Raw genomic sequence first — 7874 nt, forward strand, 5'->3', positions numbered from 1 at the left:
ATAAGCAGAGGCAAAGAGGGAAGTATTTCATTTGTTTTATTAGATTCCTGCCAATTATTAACAATAGTGAAACCTGATTTGGTACTTCCTATGGGCTGGGCAGGCTTCTAAGTGTGTGCTGTGCTTCATGTCACTGAATCCATATAATGACTTTATAAGCTCCTTGCTTACTCCCCCCAACCCTTTATTTTTTACAAAAATTTTTGGTTTTGTTTTGAAACAGTGTCTCACTATGTAGTTTTGGCTGGTCTTGAACTCATGCACTCCTCCTGCCTTAGCCTCCTGAGTGCTGGGATTGCAAGTGTGTGCCACCCTTCCCGGCTTCCCTCTCCATTTTTGAGTAAAGAAACTGATGCAAAGAGGTTAAATAGTTTGCCCAAAGTCATGTTATGAAGGTGCAGGACTACACTTTCTTACACAGGTTGCCAAGGGTCTGATTTTTAGTTTTTTGGCCTGGTGCTGGGAATTGACCAATGGTCTCATGTATGCTAGGCAAGTGCTATACCACTGAGCCACACAGCCCCCAGCCCTAGGGCCTCTTTTTTTTTTTTTTTTTTTTTTTTTGAGGCAAAGTTTCTCTATGTAGTTTAGGCTGGCCTCGGACGCACTGTGTAGCCTAGGCAGGCCTTGAACTTGTGGTGATTGTCCTGTCTCAGCCTCCCAAGCACTGGGATTACAGACATGTGCCACCATGCCTGGCTGCTAGGATCTTTCTTAACCATTCCATCACACTGCCTCATAGGTGTTTTTGAAAGCTGCTCACCTGCTGTGGAGCAGGAGGTGGGCGTAGCTGATCTCTTCCCTGCCTTGCATATGGGGAATGGCACGGCTACATCATCAGACTCTGTCCCAGAGGAAGTTATTTCCGCTCTCATTCTGAGAGGAATCAGGCGGGGACTCTTGCAGAAACAGGCAGCAATGACTATCCACATCATCACAGCTCAAGGTGCAGGTGACTGGCAGACCAGTGTCTCTAATGAAGAGACTTCAAATATGGAGGAAAGAACTTTCCAGAAAGCTGGAGGGCCTCCTCAGATTTCATCAGCAGCTGCCCCTGTGAGCCCTGGTCGCCCATGATCATGGGAGGAAGTGAGCCAGGGCCTAGGCGGTCGACTCAGATCAGAGCCTGTGGATTTGTGGGTTCTTGTTGGGCCAACTGGCCTAGAGGCAAGATTGTCTTTACGCTAAAAGTTGTACCTCCACTGTCAACTGGGGTGGGTGTGGGAGGGCCTGGGAGGGCTTGGAAGTGGGTGGAAGAAGGGACTAGGAGATGCTTTGGGCCTGTGAGGCCTGGTGCCTGCCAGAGACAAGGGCAGAAGAGGAGTCTCCCTCTGCTGGAGGAAAAAGCTCTTCTTTCTAAAATGCCAGCACCCCCTAGTGGGAGGAGCCTCCAGTCACACTGCCCAGTTCTTGCAGTACCTTAATGTAAATAAATATTCAGTCCCCTTCTACTGAAATTCAGCATTGCCTGAATAAATGAAGGCAGCAAGTTGCAGGGATATCAACAAACACTACCTGTGATTTTTTTTTGTCACCAGTAAATCACTTATGTCTATCACCACTCAGAAATTATGCTGGCTATTAGATCTGCTGCTTGTGTTATTGAATGCATTAATAAAGAAACAAGTCTATTACTAGATTTTCAGTTTTTTGAATTTATGTTAAACCTATAATGTTATAAAGTTATGAACTTAACTAATTCAGTATAAGTGGTTTCCCCTGTAGGACTGGTTTTTATCTTATTTAAAACAGTCTGAGATGAGATCCATAGACTCCATTCAGTTGCCAAAAGGGTCTATGACATAAAAATGGTTAAGGAGCCTTGTTTTAGAAAGAGCTGCTTTAATCTGACCCTTCTCTGCTGCTGAGGTAGAGACTGCAGGGACGCAGGACAGCAAGGACCAGGGAGGGCGGGAGAGACGCTGAAGGCTACAGTGTCTTGCCTGAGACTGATGCCTGCTGATGCAGTGGTTTGAACGGAGACATGAATAGTTACAGCAGTGGATTTCTCCCAGGTGCCAACAAATGCTGGCAGTGAAGTTACCTTTTGAGAAAAAGGATAAGATGGTGTGGTGAGATACAACGGAGTCTAGCAGAACCAGGCAGAATCACTTAAGGAGAAAAAAACAGCTTCCAGGTCAGAGAGGCAAACTATTGCTGCTTACGTCAACGTAAAGAAAAGAGATGCCTGCTTTTAAAAAGCTTAAGAATTTTTCTTGTTATGGAACGCAATATACATTCAGAAGGGGACATACAGCATACATATATAACTTGCTAAATAACTACAAAATGTGTAGCTGTCACAGAGAAACAAAATATCCTCTCTTCCGATAAGACTGCCACGGTCTTCTCCCTTCTGTGGCTTTAATTTAATTTGCTTATTACTAAAGAAGTTTTGCGTTTTTTCATATGACTACTGTCTATGAATTTTTTTTAGTTAGGTACAAGTTTATGTTTTCTGCTCATTTTCTACTCAGATATTTTAGTTACTGATTTATGAGAGTACCTGATATAGTCTGAATGTTAAATGTCAGCTGTATTTGTTGGACATTTTTCTCTATGCTTCAGGATTATTCTTTGGCTTTCTTTACAGTATCTTTTACTTTTAAAATTTATTGTTATTAATTTGGGCTTTCAGACAGGGTCTCATTATGTAGTTCAGGCTGGCCTTGAACTCACTATGTGACTCATGCTGGCCTTGAACTCAAGGCTATCCTGCCTCAGCCTCCTGAGTGCTGAGATTACAGGGATGAGTCACCATGCCTGGCTATATCTTTTAATTACTAAAAGGTATTAGTTTTAAGGCAGTTTAGATAATTGAACCTGATTTTATGATGAAGATATTTGTGTTTTGTTTAAGAAATCCCCTTTAACTTATGATCACCAAGATATTCTCCTACGTTTTCCTTTCAAAGTTTTAAAGTTTTACTTTTCACACTTCAGTGTTTAACCCATTTGAGGGACTTCGACTTTCAAGTAGAACGTAGTAAATAGAGGCATGTGTCTGTCCTAAGACCTACACACAACTGGACAAATTACAATTGTATATGTCTGTATAATGTATGTATATAGTTGTAATGCAGAAGACTGAACCCAGGGCATCATGCACATTAAGCAAACATGTACGAGCTGCATCCTGTTGCCATGGCTACACATGAAAGCAGAGGCATACTGAGTATAACAAAAGCTACGTACAATCCAGCTGGGTGTGGTGGCCCACTCCTGTAATCCCAGCACTCTGGAGCTGAAGCAGGACTGCTCTAAGTTCAAGGCCAGCCATGTAACTTGGGCTACATAGTGAGTTCAGGCTAGCCTGGGACACATAGCAAGACCCTGTCTCAGAACAGAGCAGAACAAAACAAAACAAAATGAAGCTGCAATCCATTCCAGAACTACCTCATCCCCAAATGGCTTGTGGTGATTAACCCCTCATTCTAATTGTTAACAGAGGAAGAACCCTCATTAGCAGAAAATATTGACTTCAGTCTCCATGGTTCATTCATTCATTCATTTTTTTTTTTAAAGCATGTCTTGCTATGTAGTTCAGGTTGGCCTTGAACTCGCTACATAGCCTAGGCTGCCCTTAAACTAGAGGCAATCCTCCTGCCTCAGCTTCCCCAGTGCTGAGATTACAGGTGTGCCACAACCACACTGAACTCTCTGCAGCTCTTTCATAAAAATTGTCTGGAATAAAAATTTTACAGTGACATTCATAGAGACAGGAAAAGATGACCAATAATCAAGAGGGAAAAACAAAACAGTAAGTGACACATAGGTGACCCAGATGTTAGAGCAAGTAGACAAAGATTTGTTAAATGACTATTGTAAGTATGATACGTGAAATAGAGTAAAAGACAGATAAAATGGATGCAAAGATGGAGAATTTCAGTAAAAGGTGGATCTGAAAAAGAATTAAGAACTAAAAATTATATTGAAGTTAAGAACTCATATGGTTGACAGCAGAACACAGAACTGGTAAACTCAAACACACATCCACAGAAAATATATAAACTATAGCACAGAAGGCAGAAAAATGAGAAAAGAAGGAAGATAGTCTGTTTCACAGACAACAAAATTGACTACACAGAAATCTCTCAGGATCTACAAAAACAGACTACCACCAATAAGTGAGTTGAGCAACATTTCAGCATGCAAATATCTGTTGCAGCTATACTTGCAGCAAATAACTGGAAATTGAAATAAAAAAGCAATACCTTTCATAATGGTATCATCATGAACTACCTAGCAAAAAAAATTGCTAAAAATAGTTAAAACCTCTATGCTGACAACCACAATACATTGCTAAGAGAAATGAAAGATCTAAATAAATGGAGAGATATATATACCGTGTTTATGGATTATAAGGTTATTTGTATGATTTTAGTTCTGCCCAAATTGATCTAGAGCTTTGACTTGGTCCTAATTGAAATTCCAGTGGGATTTATTTTTGGTAAAGATTGACAAAATTACTCTAAAGTTGATATGAAAATGAGAAGGACATAGGATAGCCAAGATATAAATGTTTAAGAATAAGAACAAAGTTGGTGGATTACATTACCTGAGTTCAATAAGTATAAATCTATAGTAATCGAAAGGGAGTGGAACTGTCATGAATATTTACAATCGATCAATGAAACTGAAGAGAGAGCCAATAAGTGGACCTACACATAAATGGTCAGCTGATTTTTGACAAAGAGATAATCATGGTGGGACAATGACATAGCCACATGTCAACAAAACAAACAACAGCCACAAAATGGAGCTTGAATACATACCTTACAGAAATGAGCTCAAATGGATCATAAACCTAAATTTAAAATCTAAAACTATAAAGCTTCCAGAAGGAAATAAAGGAGAAAAATCTTTGTGATCTTACATGAAGAAAAGATTTCTTAGCAATGACAGTACAATCCTATAAAGTAAAAATTAAATTTGACTTCACCAAAATTAAGAACTTTTGCACTTTGAAAAAACACTACAAGTGAATTGGAAACTATAAACTAAGAGAAAATTTACAATATAATTGATAAAGGAATTGAATCTAGAACATACAAAGAACTCTCAAAACTTAACATGAATATAAACACACATACTCTCAACTCAGAAAATATTGAACATATTTCAACAAGGAAGGTACAAATGATACAAATAAGAAGGTACAAATCAGATACAAATAAGAAGATACAAATAAGTACATGAAAAGATATTTAATATCATCAGTCATTAGGGAAGTGCAAAGTAAAGCCACAATTAAATACCACTTCACACATATTAGAATAGATACATTTAATTTTTTTTATTTTAAAGAGAATAAAAAATAATAAACATTAGAAATGATACAGAACTTCGTAAATCAAGATGATAGGAATTCAACAATGGTTGTTACACTGCATATTGTTTTCTTCAAATTCATTGCTCAGATTACCAGATATAAGCATACAAATTGGTCAAAAAATTTAAGCATTAACTGTTCCTTTCAATAAACCAATAGAAATCAGCAGTACAATTATCTTAGCTATTCTCTGTGTGTGTGTATACATTTTTTCCTTTCCTTCTTTCTTTTCTTTTCTCCTTTCCCTCATCCCAGTTGTTCTTTCCTTTTGAGCAGTTTCTTTCCCTTTCTCAATATCTATTGTACCTCTCAGATTTTATTTACTCTTTCAAGTTCTTATACTAGGGAGACAATACTATGTTTACATATGTGGGTCTGAGGGGCTGGGGATTTAGCTCAGCGGCAAAAGCGCCTGCCTGGCAAGCGCAGGGTCGTGAGTTCAGTTCCCGGTACCAGAGAAAAAAAACAAAACAAACAAACAAACAAAAAACATATGCGGGTCTGATTTATTTCACTTATGAGCATAGTCTCTAGTTGAATCCATTTACCTGTAAAAACCTCGAGTTTATCTTTCTTTATAGCTGAGTAATACTCCTAGAATACATACATTTTTAAAAGATAAGACCAAGTGTTCATTAGGTAGTGGAACAACTGGAACTCATACCCATTTGTAAGAATGCAAAATAACAGTTTGGAAAACAGTTTATCAGTTTCTTATAACAGTAAAGATAAATCTACCATGTGGTTTAACCATTCTACTCCAAGGTATTGACCTCCAAAAGAAGAAAGTATACATCCTTGTAAAGACTTGTACATGAATGAATGTGCATAGCATATTTATTTGTAGCAGTTAAAAATTGGAGGGAAAACCCATAAATATCCCTCAAAAGTAACTTGATAACCTATGGTAAATCTATATGGTAGGCTATTATTTGTGATAAAAAGGGATGGTATTTGATTCATGCAAATACATGAATGAGTTTCAATTCAATTATACTGAATAAAAGAATCCAGGTAAAAAGAGTACATACTGTATGATTCCATTTATTTAAATGAAAATTGATCTATAGCAACAGAAAACAGATCAGTGGTTGTCTAGAGGCAGAGAACAGACAGGAGGAAGGAACTGAAAAAAAGTGCACTAGGAAAATTTGGGAGTGATAAACACGTTCATTATCCTGATACAAGGTTCACTGCAGTGATGCATTTTTATGGATCTGTACATGTGGCAAAACTTCTCAAGTTACTGATTATATATGTGAAATTTATTATGTGCCAATTATACCTTTGAAAAGCTGTAAAAATTTGAATCCACAATTAGATACCTTTGCACACATATTAGAATGGATAAAAATTTAAAAAACTCTAGCTTCCCCAAGGCATTACTGATAGATTCTTTTTTAAAAATTAAGGAAAAAATAGTATAAATTTCATGTACATTCTATTACAGCATAAAGAAGAAAGACTTTCTAATCTTGACATAGTGATACCAAAACCTCATAAAGATATTATTAAAAGAAAGAATTACAAGTGAGTTTCTGCATGAAAATTATTCAAAAGTCCTAAACAGAATATCAGCAAGTTAAATGTATTGATATATAAATGAGATCATGCATTTTGACAAAACTGGAATTTTTTTAGGATTAAGCAAAATGTTCTTAATATTTAAAAAATAATCAATATCATTCATTATATTAACACAATAAAATATAAAAAGACATATGCTCTTCCCACACAAAATGGGAATGCACAAAAACCATTTGGTAAATTCAATAGTTTTTCAGAAGAAAAATTCTGAACAAACTAGAAAATTTCATTAATCTGATAAAGTACAATTCATATAGAGTAATTTGGTGTTACATGCAAGGTAGAAAGGATTCTATTTTTTTTATATGAGTAATCAATTAGTCCAGTACCACTCAACGAATGAGCTTCCTCTTTCCTCATTGGTCTGTAATACCATCTCCGTCATAAATCACACTTCCACAAAGATGCAGATCTGTTTTCACAGGTCTATTGTTTTAGTTACTTTTTCTCATCGCTGGGACAAAATGCTTGACACCCAAAGTTAGAGGAGGAAAAGTTTATTTTGGCTCACAGTTTGTAGAGGTTTCAGTGCATAACCAGCTGGCTCCAAGGCAGGGTGGCATGGCACACAGGAACTGCAGAAGAGAAAAGTTCATGGTAGGCAGAAGGTAGCAAAGCAAGCAAGAGATGAACTACAAGTAACTAGAAGCAAGCTTCTTCCCGTCCTTTATACTATATCCAGGCTACCCACCATTAAGGCAGATAGCACGCACACCCATAATCCTAGCACCATTAATCCTAGCATTGTACCAAAAATCAATCAAACACTCTAGATCCAACCACCTCTGAAAGAGTCCCACCTATGACTACATGAGGCTTTTGGCCATACCACCTATCTATATCTGTACCAATACCACACAGTCATAGCTTTATAATAAACTTTGATCTCCTGTGTGATGACCTCTACTTCCTCTGCCCACTCATATATTATTCCCAAGGAGTGTCTTAGATATCC

The sequence above is a fragment of the Chinchilla lanigera genome, unplaced genomic scaffold (genome assembly GCF_000276665.1).
Source record: "Chinchilla lanigera isolate Chin_1 unplaced genomic scaffold, ChiLan1.0 scaffold00066, whole genome shotgun sequence".
Lineage (NCBI taxonomy): Eukaryota > Metazoa > Chordata > Mammalia > Rodentia > Chinchillidae > Chinchilla > Chinchilla lanigera.